General features: G+C 44.3%; 1 protein-coding gene across 2 annotated transcripts in view; it reads right to left on the reverse strand.

Annotated features, from left to right (window-relative positions):
* The window catches only part of SLC6A1 (solute carrier family 6 member 1), a 71,533-nt gene that overhangs the window by 39,644 nt on the left and 6,474 nt on the right, over positions 1 to 25,415 (reverse strand). Inside the window, exon 1 of one of the 2 annotated variants that reach the window (XM_058813134.1) lies at positions 10,833 to 10,939. The exons of the other annotated variant lie outside the window; for it this stretch is intronic. The gene's annotated coding sequence lies outside the window, so the exon portion shown is untranslated. Of the gene's footprint in view, positions 1 to 10,832; positions 10,940 to 25,415 lie in introns of those variants that run through there. 2 annotated transcript variants of the gene reach the window in all.

A 25,415-nucleotide genomic window follows, 5' to 3' on the forward strand; every position in this document is an offset into this window, starting at 1 on the left:
TAATAAACCACTTGAGCAAAAATATGACACATGGGAGTTATGATTTTATTTTTTCCCCTGGAGGAGATTAGGTTAAACTTGCCTTTTTTTCCAGAGGTACACAGTTCATCAGCAAGAAGTTCAAGGAGGAAAAATGTGTTTTCATATTGGGTAAGAGTGCACACAGTGCTTGCCTTGCTCTCAAAATGGATGAGTCTGCAGCAAGCTGCAGGACTGACAGCTTTATTTTCATCTGCCTGCCCTGATAGAGCATAGCAGGAAACATTTTTCCAGATCCACACTTGAGGATTTGAACATTCCTACTGAGACCACTTTAATCTCATTTGGAAAAAAAAAAAAAAAAAAGCCCACTCATATATGCATTTAGTTACATCAGACAAAACCTTATTTGCTGCAGTTTCGTGTTTTTTTCCCTCCCCCATTTTTTGGTAACTGATTTTTTCTCCCCCTCAGACTTTCACAGCCTTCCAATTGCAAGGTTTGTGGCACTTGCCAAGGGTGAAGGAATCTAATAATCTAATTTGCTAATTCAATCATCATTTGCAAACTAATGACTGTGAGCATGGATAAAACCAACATTAAAATGTCTGAAAGAGCAGCCATGGTGGGGGAATACATTCTCAGAGTAAACAAAACCACCTTGCAACTGAAGCATTTACAGCCTGAGCACATTTCTGCTTCAGGAATTCAGTCTCTTCCTGGACAGCAGCTCCATTATTAATGAAATTAGCAGTAATAAAACCAGAAATCAAGCTTTCTTCCACAGCTGGGCTTCTCCAAGAACTCCAGCTGGACTGATATTTGGGTTAAGGCAGCACAACAGGAACAGTAATAAACACCCTACTTCTCAATCAGTGCTTCAGATTCACCCAAGAAATGACATTTCTCAGTGCTTCTCTTTAAAATTCCTCAAGCTCTATAAATTCCAGCTCACAATAAAGGACACATGTATGAAAATAAACAAAAAACCCAGTGTGAGCCATCAGCAACATTCAGTTCTCTCTGTTCACATTGCTTTGGGCCAGATCTCTAGTGGATAATCAGCAAAAATTCAGTTTCCTGAAGCACACCTGGAAATTCTACCTTTACCCACCTGTAAAATCTGAGGTGGCAGAGAGGATCTCCACTGGGAAAAAGGAATGTACAAATCCCCCAGGGAGCACACCCCTGCCATTCAGGTGTTACAAATGACCCTTAATCTCCAAATTAGATTATTGTGCCAGAGTTTCTCCGGTGGAGAAGAGAGCCCTCAGGCCATCACAGATGCAATAATAAATTAATTTATTTGAGAAAACAGCCTGAAAACGGGGATTTTTTTGGACAATCAGGAAAATGTGTCTTCTCAGGTGCTTTTGGATAATAGATGAGGCATGTTATTTATCAGCAGGCATCCAGTGATATTTAGGATGGATTAGCAGCTATTCCTTTGCTGCCATGCTGTAGTACATGTTCTACTCCATGCTTTTCGCTACTAGGATTTCACTTTATCCCAGCCCAGGGGCTCCTTGGGATCATCCATGCATTCCACTTCCATCAGCACCTCAGGACTGCCCAGACAATGTTTTCCAGGCAGGAGTGGATTTCCAGGTAAATCCTGTAGAAGATCTTAGAAAAACATGTATTTTCACCCTGGAACAAATTAGGGAGGCATTGATCTTGCATGATGCCTGTGAGTTCTCTCAGCAGCAGCAATTCCTTCCTGCCAGGGTGTTAGAGCAGCTTTCAGAGGGCAAAAATCAATGGAGGAACATTTGTCTGTTTTACAGCAAAGGCAGAAAAAAAGAAAGGTGAAATGGCCACCACCATCTAACAGGAGCTGATTGAACTGGAATGGGAGCCTGGTCCAACATTCAAATATCTGAAACAGCAGCTCTGGTGGGGAATACATTCTCAGAGTAAACAAAACCACCTTGCTTTAAGTGAAGCTTTTAGACCCTGAGCATATTTCTGCTTCAGGAATTCAGTCTCAGACTCCAGAGCACAAAGTTTTCCACATTTCCACAAATTTTACCCCACCCAAGAGGCTCTAGAGGTTCAGGTGGCTGCAATCACCTCCAAGGGCAGCCTCTTCCCACCCAGAGCTCCTCTGGAGGAGAACATCCAAGTTTCCAAAGGTCACCATGAACTTTGGTGTAGCTGACACAATTCCTGTCCTCCCCTCCCAAAATCAGAGTGCAATTTGCAGTCTCCAAAGGATTCATCTCACCAGTCCCCACAATTTGGAACGAGCATCTCAGCAGCAATTGGGTATCCAGATCTCTGGGGAGATTTTAGCATGTGAACTCTGATTATCTGTGCCATAAACAACTTCCCTCTTTACCTGTGGGGTTGAGCAAAAGAGGGGCAGGCTGGAAATAAGCTAAAAATCAAAGCAGTGCATGGATAAGCTTTGCAGAGAATAAACCTGGAAGGATCTTGCTAATCCCAGCTCCAATACAGGTTTCAAATGCAAAGCCAAAAGAGCCTCCATTTATTACCAACCACAATTTCTGCTTTTCTACATTTCCAATACAGTTTTCAAATGCAAAGCAAACAGAGCTTCCATTTATTATCAACCACCATTTCTGTTTTTCTACATTTTATTTAACATATTTGATTGAAAATACTCCAGGGCAGACTGAAGGCAGGATGGTACCACTTGAAATTCTTTACAAAGAAAGCCCAGAGTGCTGGTGGGCAGATCCCAGATCTCACAGAATCAGCACCAAGCAGAGCATTCCAGCAGCCAGGCAGTTAAAAGGGCTCAGAAAATGCCAGCTCAGCTGCCACACACAGCCCTGTTGAACAAGCTCATCAAATTACCCACTGGAGCATTTCCAGGGACTTGCTGAGCTGGGGGATTTGCTTGGCTACACTGCCACAGGGAATTTCAGCCCCATTTGTGTACCCACAGCCTGTGGGATGTCTTGGCACAGAGAATTTCAGCCCCATTTCTGTGGTCACAGCCTGTGGGATCTGTGGGCCCAGTGAATTTCAGCCCCATTTGTGGATCTGCTGTCACAGGGAATTTCAGCACCATTTGTGTACCCACAGCCTGTGGGATCTCTTGGTACAGGGAATTTTAGTCCCATTTGTATTTCCACAGCCTGTGGGATCTGTGGGCCCAGAGAATTTCATCCCCATTTGTGGATCTGTTGGCAGAGGGAATTTCATCCCCATTTGTACTTCCACAGCCTGTGGGATCTGTTGCCACAGGAAAATTAAGCCCCTTTTTATTTCCACAGCCGGTGGGATCTGTCATCACAGGAGATTTCAGCCCAGTTTCTGTGGGCCACAGCCTGTGGGATCTGCGGGCCCAGTGAATTTCAGCCCCATTTGTGGGCTACTGCCTGTGGGATCTGTTGGCCCAGAGAATTTCAGCCCCATTTCTGTGGCCACAGCCTGTGGGATCTCTTGGCCCATGGAATTTCAGCCCCATTTGTATTTCTACATCCTGTGGGATCTGTCACCACAGGAGATTTCAGCCTCATTTGCATGACCACAGCCTGTGGGATCTGCTGGTACAAAGAATTTTGGCCCCATTTGTGGATCTGTTGGCAGAGGGAATTTCAGCCCCATTTGTACTTCCACAGCCTGTGGGATCTGTCGCCACAGGAGATTTCAGCCCAATTTCTGTGGGCTACAGCCTGTGGGATCTCTTGGCCCAGGGAATTTCAGCCCCATTTTTGTGGCCACAGCCTCTGGGGTCTGTTTGCAGAGGGAAATTCAGCCCCATTTGTGTAGCCACAGCCTGTGGGATCTGTGGGCCCAGTGAATTTCAGCCCCATTTATGTACCCAGAGCCTGTGGGATCTGTGGACCCGGGGAATTTCAGCCCCATTTGTGGATCTGTTGGCAGAGGGAATTTCAGCCCCATTTCTATTTCCACAGCCTGTGGGATGTGTGAGCCCAGGGAATTTCAGCCCCAGTTGTGGGCCACAGCCTGTGGGATGTGCTGGCCCAGGGAATTTCCTGTTCTCAGAGGGCAAAAATCTGTAAAAAAAATATATTCTGGCCATTTGTGTGGCCACAGCCTGTGGGATCTGTTGACACAGGGAATTTCAGCCCCATTTGTGGGCCACAGCCTGTAGGATCTGTGGGCCCAGTGAATTTCACCCCCATTTGTATTTCCACAGCCCGTGGGATCTGTGGGCCCAGAGAATTTCAGCCCCATTTTATTTCCACAGCCTGTGGGATCTGTGGGCCCAGGGAATTTCAGCCCCATTTGTGTGGCCACAGCCTGTGGGATCTGTGGGCCCAGGGAATTTCAGCCCCATTTGTATTTCCACAGTCTCTGGGATCTGCTACCTCCATGGATATTTGCCAGTTCATCATCACAGGGCTGTGGTGTGAAATAATTCAGTGCTGGGATGGGGACACCTGGACAATGCCAGAGCAGTGCAGGGACATGCTGAGGCAAGGGAAGGGAACCTGCCCAACCTGCAGGGAGCAGGAGAGACCAAGCTTTGCTCAGGGAGATGCTGCTGAGGACATCACTGCTCCTTCCTCACTTTTCCAGCTGCCCTGCTGAGAAGTGGCTGCCGCAGCAGAAAGGGGGAAGGAGAGGGGACTCTCTAAAATAATCACCCCTCTAATCTCAGGAGTGTGATTATGGACCACACTTCAATCTAAAAAGTCCATCTTGTGCTCTCTTTCTCAGGCCTCAAGTATCTGAAATGTCTCTGAATTACCCTTCTCCTAAGGGCAGACTGCCTTTCCAAGAAGCATTCTGATCAAGAAAGAGAGATATTAATATTTTTCTTTATTTTATATTAATACTTTTTCTTCATTTTTCTTCTCCCTTCTGGCCCTTTTGCAATGCAGAAATGGCATTTTTTTGATGCCAAGCTCTGACATGCTTACTGAAAAGCAGCTCCCAGAGGATAAAAAATTAAGATGACCACCACACAGTATCACTGATCTCAGCTACCAAAATACAACGTTTGGGGGACTAAAGCTCCTCAAATCCTAAAAATTCCAGGCAGTTCTTACTCACAAACAGACCTGCTTGCTCTCTGTTGAAAATGTAGCTCCTGGGTTGGTTTGACAGTTCTTCACAAGCCTGACAAGCGTTCCACACATTTTGTCCCACTTCTTAAATGTCTCCATCCACTTGCTAGTGGGACCAACTTGTTTGGAAATAATTGCCCACACCCAGAAGTGGGAATTCTTCTCTGCCGCCTGATAAGGCAGCAGACAGGCAGCTCAAAACTGTTTTTGATTTCAGGATGAAACTAAACAAGTGAAAAAAACAACCAAAATTTCTTTTTCCAAATGGGCTTTATATTTAACCTTCAATTATATTAACTGTGCCATAAAAGTGGATGTACTACTGTAATTATACACTCAAAAATGCTGCTTAAAAGCTGAAATGATTGCACTGTTTCCTTGCCTGGCTGCTTTAGAATATTTCCTTTTCCAAACATCTCCTACCCTCAGTCCAAGAGAAATGTTAAAGGTGACAGGATCTCTCTGAGCCCTGAATTTTCCTCAGAAATTTGCACTTTCAGGTTCTATAAAGCCAAGAGGAGCTTAATTGCCTGCAACTGCAATTCCAGCCACTGCAAATCATATACAGCTCTCCCATGAAAGCATTAAAGAGCTAAGACTTAATTAGCATCCCTGATTAAATAGCAATTCATACAGCCATTATATCTTCCAGTTATGCAGCGCAGAGCTCTGGAAAAGCAGAGAAGGGGAAAAAAACAACAACCACACACACTCCTCATCTCAATGAAAAAATTCACCTCCACCCACTTTCTCCAAACTTCATCCTGGGGAATGTTCATTATTTGCCATGCAAAGGGCACTGCCAGGCACAATTTGAATGCTCCCAGTTTCCACCAGCAATCTCCACCTGTGTGAGAGATCAGAGAGCCCCTGTGCCAGCCTGGCAAAGGCAGGGGCAAACAGAGCAGCTGAGGAAGAGCAGCATGAAAAGGCTCCCACAGGCCCTCACATTCCTGGGGAGGAAAGGGGCTCTCAGCACAGAAAACCCCACAGTGCTGATGGAAGTCTCCAGAACAGGCTTTGCTCAAACTCTGCTCTGTCACCACATTTCTCTTCACAGAGAAAAGCAAGGCACAACTTCCCAAGAAATTCCTGGGATTCATATTCTCTAAACCTCAGAGAAAGGAAAAACAGTTCTTATATATGTTCACAAGTGGAATGCATGGTAGAGGATTGTTTACCTGAAGGGAATTAATAATTAGATTTTGGTGTGAGTGTTGTGGTTCATTGGCCAATTGAATCCATCTAAGCCAAGGTGTCACTTCCCAAGAATATTCCTGGGATTCACATTCTCTGAACGTGAGAGAAAGGAAAAACAATTCTTATCTCATTTGCTGCTCCTGTGGAAGATTGCACTTGCATTCACAAGTGGAAAGCATTGTGCAAGACTGTTTACCTGAAGGGAATTGGTGATTGGATTCTGGTGTGAGTGTTTTGATTCACTGACCAATTGACTCCAGGTGTGTGTGTCAGGACTGTGGGCTGACTGTCACAAAATTCTGTGCAGTGGAGTGCTTGGCAAATTCAGTGTACATGTAATGTAATATAGTATAGAAATTATAGTATAATAAAGTAATTAATTAGCCTTCTGATAAAATGGAGTCCTCCTCATCATTCCTCCTGGATGTCGGGCAAAAATATTTACTATACTGCTCCTCTTCTGCCCTGTTTGCACATCAGCATTTCAAACACAGCACAGGGAGAGAGGATCAGCTCCTTCCTGGGAGAGCAAGGATGGCAATTCTTCACCCCCTTTGCTGCGACGGAAAAAGGGGAGCAGGAGCAATACTGAGAGGCAGAGGCACATCCAGGGACACCCTCTCTGTGCTGGAATAGCACAGCCAGGGGTGGCTCTATGCTGGACTAAGAGCTTGTGTTTTGAGGTGGAGGAAGTCCCTTGGATTGGGAATTTCCAGGCCTGAATATAATTATTCCCCATTTAGTTCTGCCCAAAAGGTGCTGCCTTGTTCCTTGCTGGATTTGGGAAGATCTGCAGACAAAGAGGAGCAGCATCTGTTGCAGTTTTTACCAAGTGGATCATGCAGCACCAACAATTCCTTCTCCCCTGGCTGTGCTCTCCAGGTTGGAAGGATCATTCCATTCTAGCCCCTTGTGAATCTCATTTTATGAAGCCAAGCAGAAAAAATGTACAAGAAGCAGTGATGGGACAACAGCAACAAAGAAATAAGGAAAGGGAGCAAAAGTAAATTTGCACCACATGTGCAATTACCATCATAGAACAACATTTTATCAGGACAGGATTAACAACGCTGCTCCTCTACTACAGCAGCCTCTCAGTTTTCACATCAGGAAATGATCACAAATCATGGATGATTTGTGGCTTTTAATGACAAAGCAGAGGGTCAAGAACTGATTTGGGCTCCAACCACACTGCTCCAGGGGAGCACATTGAGATTTTGGTAGCTTATCTCCCAGACAAATGGAGAATTGCACTGCAGCAATATTCCTTCCCTCAGCCAAACTGGAAATCTTGGCTACAGGAAAGAAGTCTGTGATGAGGATAAATAAACTGTCACAAGACAAGACTCCAATAAATTAGCCAGACAGACAGAACAAAGACAGATGGGATATAAGAGGAGAGGGAGTTGCTGTATTTAGTGTCTGAAATGTCATTTGGATGCTGCTCACTGCTAATGTGCCTCCTGGGCCTTACATAGTCCTGCTCCATTGGCCTTCAGAGAGCCAGAGGTCAAATTTACATAGAATAATCTGAATACTTGCTCAGATTTGAACATTCCCTGCTTCCTGCTGAAAACATTCTCCAGCAACTTTCTGGAACAAATGTGTTCTCACAGGGCTGAGCAGTCCCTCAATGCACCCCACACTCCTTCTGGCATTCCCCATTTCTCCCTCGAGTCCCATCCCACTATCCTATTCCCTTTCCAGAGCTCTTGGAGCAGTGTTTTTTCCCCTCCTTTTTCCATCACTCCCAGATCTCACCCAGCTCTCTGATGCCAATCCCCAAGGCTCTGTTTGCCCCTGATGCTCCACAGCCCAGTTCACCCCTGGCTCTCGTCTCTGCAGCTCAGCCACTGGCTCCTGCTGAGGGAACAGCCAGGATTTCTGGATTTGCACAGCCCCAAAGAACTCAAGGCCATCACTGAACACACAAAACATCTCAGAGATGAGTGTGGAGCAGTTTCAGCTGTTTGCACTGTAATACATGACTGCTCAGTTGAGGAAAAGCTTGGAACAACATATGGTTCCAATTACCTCTGTCCTCCTGCAACCAATACTTCTCTTTTCCAGCTACAATTTATCTGTGCTGCTTGGCAGCTCAGCTGGCTCCCCTTCTTCTCCTGAGGAACACAACCACATGCAGATGCTATTTATACACCGGGCAAATTATTTCTGCAGCCATATTTTCCCAATAAAACCAGCCTCGTGTCCCATCCAAAAGGTGAGAGTCATGATCTGTGACTGTGAAAGATGCCTTGGCACTTTCTGGAAAATAAATCCACAGTCCTGGCACAGTGTCAGCTTTGTAATTGCATTCTGTGGACCTGTGGTAGCTCTTTCCTAACAAATAGCTGATGAATTCTCCCCGAGAAGTGACTGGGAGTCAGCCCCAGGTTCCAGGAAGATGTTAAATCAAAGAACAAACTTCATAATGAGCACCACAATTATAAGCCTCATTTTTTTTTCCTCATGGATCTGTCCTTACAGGTATTTTTTATGCTCTTTTTCAGCTCCCACAATCCACTCACAATAGCTGGGATCAATAGGACTTACAGGAGGAAATCTCTTCCTCACTTTGTGTTTGAAATGCTGGTCAGAACCCCAGGGGAATACAAATGGCACACAAAACCTCATTTCCCTCACTCCCTACAGCAGCAGCTTGGGAGGCTTCAGTTACTTCCCATTTAAAACTTTCCAAGCCTTGGCTGAAGGGAGAGTCCCACATGGTGACAGTGCCAAATGCTGACAAACAGATCTGAATGGGAGCAAAATGTGTTTTGGAATAATGAATTCAGGTTTATTTCCCCTTGCACTGGTTTTATAAGGTGCATTGTTGTATTTAGGAGCAAAAGTAAAACAGAAAAATTTGATTTGCAAAAAGCCAATTGCAAAATGGCTTTTTCTAGGTAAGAAAAAGATCCCTCCACACATGAAAACTGTTACAGAAATCCCTACAAATGCCATATGTGTTTTTATCCAGTGTCTTAGGGTTCACTTAATTCAAGCAATTTGAAAATGAGCACAACATGCTATCACTTAAAAAACCCAGAAACCCAAGCCCAGCATTATTACGAGGCACCATATTTATTGTACACCAATGGAACATCCTTGCTCAGCTTATCCACAAAAAGCCCCAAAGATGGGGATTTTGCAGCCCAGCTCTGCAAGCTGAGGCAGAAATTGAAAGAGAAGAAGTGTTTGGAGCATCTCCCATTCTGTGTTTTGGAATAATGAATTCAGGTTTATTTCCCCTTGCACTGGTTTTATAAGGTGCATTGTTGTATTTAGGAGCAAAAGTAAACAAAAAAAAATTGATTTGCAAAAAGCCAATTACAAAGCAGGTTTTTCTAGGTAAGAAAAAGATCCCTCCACACATGAAAACTGCTACAGAAATCCCCACAAATGCCAAATGTCTTTCTATCCAATGTCTTAGAGTTCATTTAATTCATACAATTTGAAAATGAGAACAACATGCTATCACTTAAAAAACCCAGAAACCCAAGCCCAGCATTATTACGAGGCACCATATTTATTGTGCACCAATGGAACATCCTTGCTCAGCTTATCCACATCCACAAAAAGCCCCAAAGATGGGGATTTTGTAGCCCAGCTCTGCAAGCAGAGGCAGAATGTGAAAGAGAAGAAGTGTTTGGAGCATCTCCCATTCTGTCACACCCCCCAGGCTGCACACTTGTCACAGTGCCATGTGCTGCCAGGTACCCAGCAGTTTGTTGCAAAGCAGAGAGCTGGATGCTCAGTAACCCTCCTGAACTAATTTTTCTCACTCTCTGGAAACAATTTTCTAGGCCATCTATCTGGGAATGTCACCTTCCTAATGGGAAGCAATAACTGCAGCCTCCTTGAGCTCCTGGAGAACACAGCTGAGCTTTGCTTTTCTTTTTATTAACAATCTACAGCAGTGATGGCACAGGAAAATATGTATTTTATTCAAGACTTTAATCAACACTTGATGAGAATTACGTGCTTTCCCTCTTTAAATGTAGCTCTGTGGCTTTTTTTTTTTTTTCTTTATACTAAAATGGATAAGTTTTGCTTTAAACTGGTGAGATTGATGCTTGAAATTAAGAAGTTTAACACAGCTGAATAGCAGGAGGAAAACTTTGAGCCATGCTTCCATGAGAAACCTGCCAGGGAGGAGATGGTTCCATTATTGGAAATGTCTTTTAATTTGCTTCACTACAAACGCTTCCATTAAAAAAAGGCAAAATATAAAAAAAGATGTCCCCCAAAACATAAAAAGAGATGTTCCCAACTGGTTGAAGGTTTCACAGGAACTGGGTGAACCCCAGCGAGCACTGAACTCTTCTGGGTCCAGTGACTGGGACCATTGAGAGAAATACTCAAAACGCCATGCTACTTCAATGAATTTTTTAAATAAAACTGAAAAGATCTTATTCAGCACCATCATTTCTGAAGAAAAATGCTGAGCCTAATGCAAGACCAGTGAGCAGCACTGCCCTGCTCATGCAGAGCTCCTGGAGGAGAGATACAGGAACGGGGAGCAGAGGAGAAAATTCCCTTCCACTCCCTGCATTATCCCTGGCTCTTGGTTGGGAAGAGAAGGAAGCAGTAGGGAGCAGACGGAATATTAGCTATATTAGATGTATTAGATATATTCCTTACCTGCCACAGAGAATCCCAAGGCAGCTCCTCATTCACAACCACCTCTCTGCCCCATCAACAGTGAGTCCCCAGAACTCTGCACTGACTCCTTTTCCAAATTATTTTTCTGTACAGTTCCCCAGGGGCTCGTCCACCTCCCAAGCAGAGGCAGAGCTGTTTCCCCACAGCAGCACCAGGCTCTGGAAGGTTCCCTGCCCCTTTTGTCCCAGGATTTCAAGCTGGGAACACTGTGCTCTCACAGAGCTGCCTCCTTTCTAAAGGAGCTGGAAGTGTTCCTCAGGCTCTGGTCCCAGGAGCGCATTCACCCCTCCGGGCTGGGAGCCTTCCCTCTCCCCTTAGGAGATGTGAAAAATGTGTATTTTATGATTGGCTTTCTGCAAATATTCAAATTAATGTTACATGTGTTATGTTAGAAACTTATGCCATAATAATTTTCTTAAGTAGTGTGTTAAATATAGTTTTAGGTAAAAACATAATGTTAAAACAGAAATGATGCTATTTAAGGTACTTTGTTTTTCTAAAGAAAGGACTTGCAGTAAGGTAGCAGCCACAGGACACTGAAATCTTTCAGAGAAAGAGAATTTATTGCTCTATCATCAGAATAAATTAACAATTTCCTGCCTCGCTCAGCCCTGAAGACACTGGTTAGGATTAAGAGGAAGAAGTTGACAATGACCAGACAGAATCCTGTGTTTGAATGGAATTTATGCATCATGTATGAGGTGTATGAATATGCAACAGGTTATTGTTTTTAAGGGTTAATTCTCCGTTAACGTGGGTCCTTTTTCAGGTTTATGCTGCCCAGAAAAAGGTACCTGGACATCCGTAACCCTTTGTCTCTACTGTCTCATATTGTCCAAATCCAAATTGTCCAAAACTTTTATTACTCTAAGTATATTGCTATTTTTATAAGCATTTTATTACTATTAAACCTTTAAAATTTTAAAAACAAGTGATTGGCGTTTTTCTGAGGAGGGAAGTTCTGAAGGACTGGCAGCCAAATGCTGCTGCCATTGTTGGGGCCCTCAGAAGCCCCAGCTGAGGGGAGGTCCCATGGCTACTGCAGCCTCAGGAGTGGGAGCTGGGGGAACAGAGGCTCCTTTTGGGAATGCAGTATTAACCTGGGCAAGGGAAGTGTTCCAAAGGCTGAGGACTGTCCCAAAATGTGAAAAATGCCAACCACTTGTTTTTAAAATTTAGAAAGTTTAAGAGCAATAAAATGGTTATAAAAAATAGTAATATAATAGGAGTAATAAAAATTTGAACAATTTGGATTAGGACAATATAAAACAATAGAAACAAAGAGTTATGGATGTCCAGGTACCTTTTCTGGGCAAAAATAAGCCCTAAAAAGGACACATGTTACTGGAGGATTAACCCTTTGAAACAATAACCTGTTGCCTATTCATACACCTCATACACGATGCATAAATTCCATTCAAACCCAGGATTCTGTCTGGGCAGTGCCAGCTTCTTCCTCTTAATCCTAACAAGCTTCTTCAGGGCTGAGCAGACAGGAAGAAGTTCATTTCTTCTGATAATGGAGCAATAAATTCTCTTTCTCTGAAAGACAGGTGTCCTGTGGCTGATATCTGGTGCAAGTCCTTTCTTTAAAAAAAGTATTTTGCATAGCATAGTTTCTATTTTAACATTATGTTATAACATAAAACTATATTTAACACACTACTTAAGAGAATTAATACAGCATTACTTTCTAACACAACACATATAATATTTGCTTTAATATTTGCAGAAAGCCAATCATAAAATATGCATTTTTCACACAAAACAAGTCCTGACCTAAATAATGGATGGGTTTTGTTTGCTGAGGCGTGAGCAGATACTACTCCTCTGCTTTAAGTGAGCAGGCCCAGCGTCAAAGCTATCAATGGAATTATATCTGCTTATGCTGCTGGGAAGTTCTGCTCTTTGCACAGCACTCACTGAGGTGTAAAATGAGGACTTAATGTTACTTGCTTGGACTCATTTCAAAAGCAATTGCTGCACCTGTTCATACCAAGGCACAAAGTTCTTTTATTTTTTTGCCAGAGCCCAACACTGCAAAACCTGGATTGAAATAATAACGCTATCTTTTATATTAATCCGCGTTTCTTTATTCTTTACTAATAACCTCCTTTCCAAACTGCATTTTGCCCAAAGAAATCAAAATAAAAATCTGTTTCTGCCTATTAGACAATAAGCAATTCCTTGGCTCTGCAGAAGAACAGAAATCTTTCTGTATTGCACAATATGGAGTTGGAACAACACACCCCAGGCTCCTCTGGAGCTCCATCTTCCAGGTATTAACAAGGCAAATGGGAGTCCTCAAGAATAATGCACATTATAGTTAATTCCATATCCTCTGAGTGCAATAAAATAACGGAACAAGTCGGATTTCTCCACAGAAAAATCTCAGTTCTTATCTGCACGGCACAGACTGAGTGAAGAGTTCTCCCCTGTGAGTGAGTCTAAAGCAGCAATGGAGCTGCTCCAAATATCCTGCCAGACTGCGGGGATTGTGCACACGGGGGCCTTGGCTCTGCAAAGCTGTGAAGATCCTCAGCCTCCACTGGGAGCCCGTGTTGCTTTGAAGGAAAATGGAATTTCACCAAAGGGAGAGGATTTTAACCTAAACAAACAAACAGCACACCATGGTATAAAGTTATTACAGTGAGGAGAGAAATCTTCATTGCCCTGTAGCTGCAAACATTTGTGTGCCTGGGGGGAACAGAGAAAGTGAGGGATGTGCAGAATTTATTGATTTATTGCCATTTGTCTGTGAGCCAGTGAAATGCAGCCAAACAGCCAAACCCACAGGCTCCTGTATGAGCCTGGTGACCTCCAGAGGTTCTTCCCAAATTTTCTGTGAGGTGCACCCTGAATTTGGGAGAAGCTCACCACCTCTAAAGGTGGCCTAGAGATCCTGGAGGCATCCAGGCCCATGGAGGCAGCTGCTGTGGATGAAGCTTTCCATCAGGGAAGGCAGAATAAATCCTCCTACCTTTTAAAATATATTTATTTATAGACCAAATAGGCTCCAAATACTGTTTCTTCCTGGTGTAAACATTGGCTGAAGTGCCTCCCACCAGCAGAGGCTGCATTCAGATATCTCCAATTTTGCACTCCCATCATTCCCATCTTCAAACCACAGGGCCTTTATGTTTGGTTACCAACACAAGTATCAAATTCTCCCAATAATCCTGAAGGGATAAAAACACATAGGGCAGAGCTGGCACGTTGCTTAAGAGGGCAAAACCTTGTCACACCTCAGCAGGGCCAATGGTATTTGAACATTTTTATAGTGTTCTGCTTTTAAGGTGTGTTCAAGATAAGAGAACTTGTGCAAAATCCACAGCAATTTACTGCCTGCCTCAATGAGGAAGCTGAGGAAAGTTGGGTTCTCTTGAGCTGTGGAAGCACTGGTGGGTATCAAGTGGTAAAATTAAATAGAGAGAAAAAAACAACTGTGGGAGCATTATTGTTTTAAAACATTACATGGGCAATGGGAATATCTCATAGCAAATATTTATATGTAACTCAGAATGTGTTGATCAAAGATCACCATTGAATTATACTAAAGAGTGTGGCTGAATACTTCAGAAATACACGCATGTTCATTTCAGTGGGATTGAGGTGTCTGTCTTCCTTAGACTCCTCAGAAAAACTAAAAAAAAAACCCACGCTGAGTGATTAATGCCTAGTTTGGGTTAGAAATACCAAGTTTAATTAAGTTTTGGCCTAATGGTCAGCTCAGAATAGGGAGGGAAAGATGTGGATGGGGGCAGGAGAGGGGCAGGACAGGAAAGATGTGGATGGGGGCAGGAGAGGGGTAACACTGCCAAACACATCCAAAATGGCAACACCATTTATAAGACCCATGGGACCAGAGCTTTTATTAGCCAAGAAATTCCCATTTCGGGGAGTGCCCCCCACACGACAGCGCTGCACCTTGTGTAAGCCAGCTCCTGAGCACCAAGCCTGTGTGTGACTCTCCCAGCATCCCGTTTGTGTTATGCAGCACATCCCCCAGTGCTTTCAGCAGCTCTCTGCAGGGCTCATCACGGGAGATGGATGACAAAGCGTCAGCTCCCAGCTCCCCCTGAAGATCTCCCCTCGCTGGGAAGGTGCCAATCTGAGCTGCCACAAGCCAAGGCACGCTCGTGTTCTATCACATGTCAGGAGCCAGCAACAACAGCCTGGAGGGTGCCTTCCCCCCCTCCTCTCCTGTAAACAAAGGAACTCTTTATTGCTGGAGTATCAGAGCTGCAGGAAAGCTGTGAATCCTGACTGCTACACGGCACACAGAACTCCTGCTCCTACAAACAAACCCTGCTGCTGGAGGCTTTTATCTGCAAGGCACCTCCAGCACCCTCACACACAATTCATTCTGGGTATTTCAGAGTGATTCCAGTGATGGAATTTCACTCTGCTTTTAAGGAAGATGCCACCACTACACAAACAAAATACAGAGCCTTGGTTTAAATTGGGTGGAGGTTATTTTGATTTCAGATGTATAATTTAATTAATTTAATTTAATTTAATTTAATAAATCTAATAAAATTTAATTTAATTAATAAATAATATATGAATATATTTTATATTAATATAATATAATATAATATAATATAATATAATATAATATAATATAATATAATATAATATAATATAATATAATATATAATGTTTATTATAATTTATTTATTATAAATTCATTAGTTTATTATAAATTATTTAACAATAATTTAATTTCATAACATTTAATTTAAATGTCCCAGAACTGGAAGCATTTTGTGGGAGCAGTGGTGACATTAAGTGGCTGGGACTGAATTAAAACTGCAAGGAGAATAAATGGAAGCAGCATTCTTTTGTGATTCCCATCCTTCAGAGAGAACAATGACCGATTCAGCCTTCCTGGGGAAAAATAAGGACCCTCCCACACAAAAAGTCACAGCAGCCCAGCTGCCACCCAGTCCACATTTTATGCTCCCCATCACCATCTAAAAGCACAGAACTGCATTGTCCGCTGCTGGAAGGGTACCCAGGCCAGTGGAGCTGTGGCTTTCTGCAAAGACCCCATTTCTCTCTCTTCCAGCTGCCCAAATTCCACTCCAAGAGCTTCCTCTCATTTCCAGCGGTGTGCAAAGCCTCCATCTTGCAGACTTTGTGTGCCACAAGCATCCCAGCTCATAACAGAGCTTAGAACAACCCCTGGCCATCAATTCATACACAAACACAGCAAATGCCTTTAAAAAATAATAAACAGACAAAGCAGTGTGATCTTAACCAGGAAAGCCAAGGGGATGTGGCAGATCCACAGGCTGGCTTCCCACAGAAACCACCCCAGAAAATCATGGGTAACACAAGCCCACAGAATGGACGGCACCCATAGAAATGTCCTTCCAGCAGCCCTTCTCTGCAGAATCCAGCCCTGATAACAGAAGGAGCTGCACACAGACATTTCTTTTGCTTTCACACACAAGGCAGGCTGCCACACGAGCGCAGTAATCTCTCCTGTCCCAGAGCTGCTTCTTAAACAACAATTCTTAGGGGTTTTTGCTCCTTGGCTGGTTTGTTTGGGGTTTTTCAGATGGCCAAAGCATTCTGCACAGTTTTGTTTTTTTTTTTTTTTTTGCTTGTTTATGCTCCTAATCCAGAAGCAAGCATTGAGCAGACTGAGGTGTCACAAGCTGAGGTTGATCTGTGCTGCTGTTCAAACTCTTTAGCTGCAAACCCTTTACATGCTGGGGAGGGATGGATTAAGTGCAGCAGAACTTCTTGTAATCACAAATTAGCAGACCAAGTGTAATGAAATGGTGCATGAGGGCCAAAATTGCCCAGGCTTTGGCTCCTTGGCCATTCTTCATCCCAAAGGATGCAAGAGGGAGCTTCAGGAGCTAGCAGCAAATATTTCTGCACTGCTGCTGCCAAGAGCCTCCTGTGAGCAGCCAGGGCAGGCAGGGAGGGTGGCCTTGATGGTTCCCATCTGCTTCCCACGGAGGATGACTCTGAGCTCCCTCTTTGGGGCCATTCTTGTGCAGAGTTAATGATTTCTGTGTGTTCCTGTCCCCCAGGGAAGTGCCACTGACACATCTCTGGGCACTTTCAGCAATTTTCCCCTCAGTCTGCACACCTTGGTCACCCCCAGGGAGAAACCAGACCAGAAACCTGTTCAGAAACTTGCCCACTTTTATTCTGCTTGCTTTACTCTCTGTTCATCCTCACCAGTGTGGTTTTCAGATGGAGGAAGCAGCTAATTTTGACATCAACTCAATTAATCCTCACAATAGGTTGTGGGGGTTAAAATTAAGCTATACAAGCTTTGGAGGGAGACAGAATACAAAGAATTTCAGTAAAAAAGCAGATTATTGCCCTGCCCCTCCATCTCACCTCTAACATCAGCACATCCATAAATGAAAATAATTCACCTGTGCCCACAACACACCTGGATTTTAGCCACCAGGTACTCACATATTTACCTGCCATGCCTCAGGCACCTCTCAGCAATCCTTTTTTTAAGCTCTTGAAGCAAATCCCAACACCAGCAGCTCTGTTCTTGCAATGCAATTCTGTTGAGGTTTTCTACAACTTCAAAAATAGTGGCCAAATGAAAATGTAGTGGTGTCATGACAGGCAAAACAATCTCTTGAGGGGTTTGCTCAGCAAGTGTGTGTTCCTTGAAATAAAACAGCTTTTGTGTTGCTCAGAAGACAAGGCAGCAAGTTCTTACATAAAGAACAAAAGAAACTAAATGGGGTCGCCTTTCTACCACTGTCAGTGCTGGCACAGATGTGAGCTGAACATAATAGTGTGCGTGGTTTTATTTAAAATAGACTTTAAAAAATTACCCAGAAAACTTTGGGACATATTTAAATGCCCATTTAAGCATTTTCCAGGTGCATATTTGTCTATTACCAAATCACTTTGTTAAGATATACAGGCTCCTGTAAAATAAAAGACATTCTTGGAGCATTTTCATTTGAACCTTCCCCGAGATATTACCACCATCAGTTAGCCATTTATTTTTATGTAATCTGCATAAAGACAGAAGCAGGCTCTCGTGCTGCAGCTCAATTTTCCATATGAAAAGGTATAAAGCTGTAATAAATCCCAGCAGTCACAGCTCAGCTCCCTTCTGTGGGAGGAATCACACTGAGACAAATCCAAATGTTCCACGGCCCTTCCAAATTGCTTTCTGTGGATGTCCTTGAGCACCTCCACTTCTTTATTATTTCCATCAGACCCAATTTCCACTGGGACTACCCCAGCAGTTGATCATCACTCTATAAACCTGTCAAGTGCCTTGGAGACCCCTGGCAACAGCTTTTGTAACTCCAGTGCCTCCTTGGAAACTCTTGTTGTGCAAAAGCAGAGCCGTCCTCGCGCTCAGGGGAAATTGATATCCTCAGAGAGGCTGAACGCAAATGTGGGGAGGATCTTCCCCACAGCCATGCCTGGGTTTGGGAATCACAGCCAGCCATGAAGATGGAATCCTACCATGTCTCCATGCAAAGCTGCCTCCTCTGGAAGGCTGCTGGGAGTACTTCAAAGGAAATTCTGAGGGATCAACCACTGCCAGCCCCCTTTGGTGGTGTTTGGGATCCAGCAAAACCCTCCCTGTGCTCCCTGGGGGAGGGATCAGGATGCCAGGGCCAGATTCACAAGCAGGGCAAACTCCTGTTGGTTTATTTAAGCCCTTTTGTCATCTTATCACAGGGGTTCCATACTGTTGCCTCCTCATCACAAAAGTTTCACCTTCTTGGTGTTTCTCATGGTCATCTCCTCAGAGCACTGACTCTTTCTCCTTCATAAAGCAGCCAACTGATCCAATTCCCTTCTCACCCAGCCACCCCACTCTTTTATAGCATCTTCTTCTCATTGGTCACAGCTGTGGCCTGTTAATGTCAGGTCTGTTCCTGATCTTTGATAATTGGCCCAGCTGCAGCTCCTTAGGGGTGAGATTACTTTCTACACTATCTTTATTTTCTTACATTCTATCCCCTCACAACAAACTGCTTTTTCCATCCAAAATCCAGCTCTGGGATGGAACCCGTGGCACTGGCTGTGGTTGTCACTCAAGGGCACAGCCCAGCACGGGGTCCTGTTGTGCCTCAGCCCATGGATCCAGCCTGGCCAGATCCCTCTGCAGAGCTCCCTGCCTTCTGGCAGACACACATCCCACCCAGCCTGGTGGGATCCCAGAACTGACTGAAGGTGCCCTTGATCTGTTGGCATCTCATTGCAGGGGTTCCATGCTCTTGTCTCCTTATAACAAAAGTTTCACACCTTCTTAGTGTTTCTCATGGGTAGCTCCTCAGATCTCTGACTCTTTCTCCTTCTCAAAACAGCCACTGACTCCAGTTCCCATCTCACCCAGCCACCCCACTCTTTTACAGCATCTTCTCCTCACTGGTCACAGCTGTGGCCTGGTAAAGTCAGGCCTGTTCCTGATCTTTGATAATTGGCCCAGCTGTAGTTCCTTAGGGGTGAGATTACTTTCTACACTATCTTTATTTTCTTATGTTCTATCCCCCTACACTATCCAAGGTACACACTTGCCTCCCTTCCCTGCTGTTTCCCCCAGAAATATTCCTTCTTATTCCTCTCTCAACACCACAGCTGGTCATTGGGACAATTTTGTGCTCCAGCCATCAAACAGAGCTTTTGTGGTTTGGGAAAGGGGCAGAAGCCACATTTTTTCTCACATCTGCTCTCCTAAAACTTGGCCAACCACAAAGGAGTAATTTACTTTATAATCCCAATTTTAGTGCAGTGAACAGGGGGGGAATTACAGAATGCTGTGCACCACACCCCAGTGAGAGGAATAACAGATTTGTTTTTCCAAACAAGCTGTGGGTCTGGAGGTGGATAAAATCAGCACTGGGAGATAAAAGAAACAATGGGAAGGATTCCACTGATTGATGAATGGAAAAAGATATTTGCTTTTACAAATAAACTTTAGATTGCTGATAAATGAAATTAGACATTGAGAGATGAAAGAAACAATGGGGAAGAGAAATGCCTAAATTCTGTAAGAATTAAAAATTAAAAGGGAAGGGTTGTGCATTAGAGGGAAATCTCTGGTATCAGGTGTTTTGGGAAGTCTGTGCCTCTCAAGTACCTCAGAAATGGGGAAAGATAGAAGGGAAATGCAGCCAGGAAATTGGGATAAAAAGGAGGCTGCGTCCTCCAAAATTTGGAGAGACCCCAGGGGGTGCCCCATGGCCTCTCCCTTTATTGGGATAAAGTCAAAGGACTCCTCTGTTTCTTTTTGGACATAAACCACTGGTGTTTGTGGGTTAATTTTCCTGACAGCAGCAATCAGCAGTGCCTCCCAGGGCAGAGGAGTTCAGCCAAGAGAGGTCACTGAGGGCTCAGGTGGGGTCAGGGGAGCATTGGGGTGGTTTTCCATGGAAAAGCAGCACCAGGTTCCCTGCCTTTCACGTGGCTTTGGGATTTATCCCCTCAAAGTCTACTTTTCCAGAAAAATGGCAGTTGAGAAGTTATCATAGTATAAACACTGGTTTTATCAAATGTTGCACCATTTTGGTATGGGAAATTCCTGGGTGCAGAGCAGAGGCTGACAGACATCAACACCATAAAACCCCATAAAACCCCACAAAACCCTACGGGCATACAGCCAGGCTGCTGTGTGTGGTTATGGACATTTCTGCTTGGCCCCATACCTAAAGCTGAGCTTTCTTTAAGATGCTGCTTGCCCAGGACTAGCCCAGACAGCCCAAAAACAAACGAGTGACACTCAATGGCTGTGCCACTGCTGCAGGTTGGCTCAGAACGACATTGTCACCTCGTTATGGTGACAAACCACTCCCAGCTGGGTGCACAGCATGGGCCAGAGCACAATCTCCATCTGACATTCAGTCTGTTCACTTGGAGATGAGCTGGAGAGCTCCAGAACCCCAGAAATCATCTTAACCACTGCCAGGAGAGGGCAGGAGAGGGGGAGAACACATTTTCACACACACACAAATTGTGCTGGGTGTGGATTTGTGCATTTACAGGCAAAGGTGGCCGGAAATCCCAATCCTGCTGTGCACAGCAGCTGCACCTGGAGGGATGGGTCACAGGGCATGGGAAGTTTCAGTCAGGCAGAAATCTTACTGATATCTAAAGCCATGCCCTAAAGTCCAAGTTCACTAATTAGTTCACCCCCTAAATCCAAAATGGATTTTGTTTCTAAAAAAGACTAAGATTTTTCACCTGCAAAATTATTACATAAACTCAGAAAACATTAAAACATTACCAAAAAAAACCCCAAAAATCCCAACTAACAAAAAAAAACAAAAAACAAAAAACAGACCCTAATGGCTTTAATTAAACATACCAAATCCCTCTAGTGTGTTTAGGTGCTCTAATATATAACTTTTGGTACATTACAGAGCAGGTGTCCTGCTTATCAAAAGATGTCTTAAATTATATCTCAGTTTGTCCTGGCTGTACAAAACCCCAGAAATCCAGAGGAGCTGATAATGTACAATCAGGTTTTGGAATTTTTGGCAATAAAACTGGGAGCTCAGCTGGGATGTGGTGGCAGGATTTAAAGGCAAAACCAGCAGGAGAGAATAAACTGAATGGCTCTCTGAGCACCACGTTGGACATGACCTGTGCTGAAGAACAAAGTCACACAAACCTGCAAATCGTGCCCACAGGGCACAACAGCCTAGAATTTCTAAATCTGTCCTCCCAGTCACATTTCTGACAAATAACACCTCAGATATTTTTAAAGTTCACCATCTCTGCCTCAAGATAAGCATCTTATTAGAGCTGCCACAGAAATTCACATTTCCTAAAGGTCCACTGCTTTTAAGGCCGATCCAGACAACACCAGGAGGTCCAAAGAGCACAAGGCAGGTGTGAAAAAATTCAGATTATTTCCCAAAACCCGCTAAAGTCCATAATTACACAATATTTCCTCTAACAAGTGGCCAAGTGCCAGCAATCCTGCTGAAAGTAAGCAAGAGTTTGTGGCATCACCCTTCCTGGAGGGGAAAACATGAAAAGGACAGGAATTTAATTTGCTTTTCCACATCTGCACAATCCTGCCCAGCAAGAATGGCCCCAGCTGCCTCTTGCCAAACAGAGAAAGCACTGAGGAAGTTTTGCTGGTTTTTGTTACTGAGGAGCTGGGCTAGAGGAGCAAAAATTAGAGTTTCTTTGTCATTCCAGGAGCCAGAACTTCAGGCTGCAAAATTACAGCAGAACCAATCCTGCTTTGTTCATTTTAATGCAAGAATCCCAAACTCACCTAAAAAACAGGACCGAGTGTGATCCTGCTCACAGGGAATTCCTCCAAGTTAAAACCTTCATGTTTTACCTTGCCCCAAATGAAAACCTTCAAGTTTCACTTTCCCCAAGTTAAAACCATCATCTTTTACCTTACTCCAAACAAAAACCTTCATGTTTTACTTTCCTCTAAGTTAAAACCTTCATGTTTTACTTTCCCCAAAGTTAAAACCTTCATGTTTTACCTTGCTCCAAACAAAAACCTTCATGCTTTACCTTGCCCCCAAGTTAAAACCTTCCTGCTTTAGTTTCCCCCAAATGAAAACCTTCATGTTTCACTTTCCCCCAAATTAAAACTTCAGTGTTTTACCTTCCCCCAAGTTAAAAAGTTAAACCCTTTTTTTTACCTTGCCCCAGCTTGGGGAAATGGCCCATACTGCCATAGTAATAATAATAATAATAATAATAATAATAATAATAATAATAATAATAATAGTAGGCTGCCAATGAGTTGATGTTTCTTAATCCCCCAATTTTGCACAGCTCTATCACTAATTAGACTCGTCCTTGACAAGCTGGGACAAAAATGAACTTTTCAGTGCCACCATGAATGGATACAGAGGGGAACAGTGACACTGTCCAGGTGACAGCCACCACAAGGAACATCACACAGGTGAAAGTTCAGCTTCAGGGGTGTTTTATTGTCCCTTTAATTCAGGGCACTGCCCTGCAGCACCTCAGATCCAACTCTTCATTAACTGCAGCTCAACACCCAGGAGCTCCACAAGGAAAGGCTGTGACCCTGATCATTCTCCCCAGGAATTCCTGCTCTTCCTTCCCCCATGCCATGGAAAATCCAGCTCTGCCCAGAGGAGGAAGCTCTCCCTTGCCCCAGCCCAGCTGATGAGCTGCTCTGCCTCGCCAGGTGGAACACCCAGCAAAGCCCAGCGCTCCCAAGGAATGCAGGGGAGCTCAAATCAATATTCAGCACAGATCCCTGCACCACAGCACTGCCATTATCTTGTGTGGCACATGCACTGTTCCCATGGCAACCAGCATCCTTCATCCTGCTCCATTATTTGGGCGGTTTGAGGCTCTCACAATCTCTGGTGCCCAAGCCACGGCTCAGAGCTGCTTTGTGCTAATCAGCCTCAAGAAGAAAAGAAGAAAATGCAGCGAAGTCTGGTTTTTCTAATCTATCAGCAGCATGGAAAGCAAGAAGTGGCATGGGAAATAGAGCTCCAGCAGCTGAGGGGAAGGGACTCTTATGTAACCTCCTTCATTAGGCGAGAATAACGTGCTGCAAATCCACCCCAGCCTTTCATTGCCACACATTGAACAGCCTGCCCGGGCAGGATCTTCACCAGGAGCAGCTTTGTAATAGGTGTTAGGAAATCAAATCTCCCTGCACATCTATTGTAATATTAGTGCCTCTCTAATTGATATCACACAGGTCTTTATTTTGAAAAAGGGCTCAGCTTGTAAGCACCAGCAGCATGGTCCAGGAAAATAATTTGATTTTGACCTTTTTATGATGTCTGCTATTAGAGTTTTAAAGGGCTATTATCAAAATCTATAATCTTTATAGTATAATCTATATTTGCTTGATATAAACTGTCCCTAGATACCTTAAGTAAGCCTCATCAATAACACCATTTCATTTCTTTTTTTTTTTTTTGGGGGGGGGGGCATTTAAGCATTTCCACATCAAAGCATTACAGCAACATCATTATGCTCTGCACAGCTTAATACAAAGTTCCCCTTAGTCACCAACCAGGGAATTTCAGGCAGAAAATAAATAACCTCATTTATTAAAGAGACCCTTGAAAAATCATCCCTAAGTTGCCAGCCTGGGGTTTATCCCTGGGAAATACACATGGGTCAGTAGGAACACACACAAATGCTTTGAAGTTGGAGGATTTGAAGGCTCCTAAAAAGATATGCTGAAATAAATAAATAAATAAATAAATAAATAAGGCACTAAGCCAGAAAATGTCCTTACAAGTGACAAAGAAGCCTGACAGGCTGCTGAATTAAGCTGAGCTTAAATGTGCTCAGCACCTGTTGGGAGGAGCAGCGATTCTCTGAGTGCCCTGAGCAGCATCTCTGACAGCCACATTCCCTGTCAGGGCAGCTCTGGGGTCTTCTGGAGGTGAGCAGGGTCAAAGCCAAGGTCAGCCATGCCCACTGGGGATGGAGGGAAGCAGCTGTGCCCCTCTCAACACCCTATCCCTCCCCAGAGCATCCAGGCAGCACCAAAGCCCCATTTCCTGGTGTCTCATGGTTCAAACAGTGCAGGAGCAGGGCTGGCTGAGGTGGGAGCCACTCTCCTTTCCTCCCCAGCCCCACAACAAGCATTCCTGCCCAGCAGAGTGCAGGAGGGTCCAGGCAGGCCCTGCTGCCCCAGGCTGGAGAGCTGACATTGTGCTCCACACACGATTTCAAACAGAAACAGCAAACACGGAAAGGTTCTGCAGAAAAGAAGCCCCAAAAAAGCCCTTTTACCACTGGCTCATGAATGTGTCAAGCACTGAGGGGAAGAAAGAGCAACACGAGAGGTCTGTGCTGCTGCCAGGGGTCGTGGCTTGTGGGAACCCAGAACATCCCTCTGGCTGTCCAGGATGGCCAAGACCCTGCCAGGGGGCTCAGAGACCCCGGCACAGAGCCCAGAACACCTGTGGGTTTGATTCTGACCCATGGAACAAATTAACAACCTTAGATGAAGACCAGCAAGTTTAGGTAGAATAATAGTGAAGTTAGCATGGGGTGGAAAAGTGGATTTTGGGGTTTCTGGAATGGGAGCTCAGGAGGCAAGATGGAGGGAACTGGGCGTGTCCAGCCTTTCTCCTTCTTCTTGGCCTCCATCTTCTGCTGTGATGTTGGCACTTTTAGATTGGTTTAGAGTAGAAGCTCACTGTCTGACATAGGTGACAGGTATTGGGAAGTTATTGTAAACATTGTATATGTAGTTTTTAGTATACAGACATAACACCACCCCAGGGGCAGGCAGAGTGCCTGGAACTGTCCTGCTGGACGAACCTCAGCAGGACAGGAGAAAGAATTTTATAGATAAGAAACAATAAACAACCCTGAGACCGAGAAATGAAGAGCTCCGACTCATTCTTCAAGAGCTCAGGCTGGGAAAAGAGACTTTCTGACTTTTCTTGGGGTCACTCTGACAAGCAAAAGATCCCAACAGCGTCTGGGTACAGGGCACAACCCCAGAGCCTGGTGCCCTGCTGGTGCCCCCAGCCCAGGCTCACCCACTGCTCCCAGCCCTGTGCAGCTGCTGACCCAGCTCAGGGCAGCAGAGAAAGCCCTGATCCCCATGCAGGGATGAGA

The sequence above is a fragment of the Ammospiza caudacuta genome, chromosome 12 (assembly GCF_027887145.1).
Source record: "Ammospiza caudacuta isolate bAmmCau1 chromosome 12, bAmmCau1.pri, whole genome shotgun sequence".
NCBI classification, from domain to species: Eukaryota; Metazoa; Chordata; class Aves; order Passeriformes; family Passerellidae; genus Ammospiza; species Ammospiza caudacuta.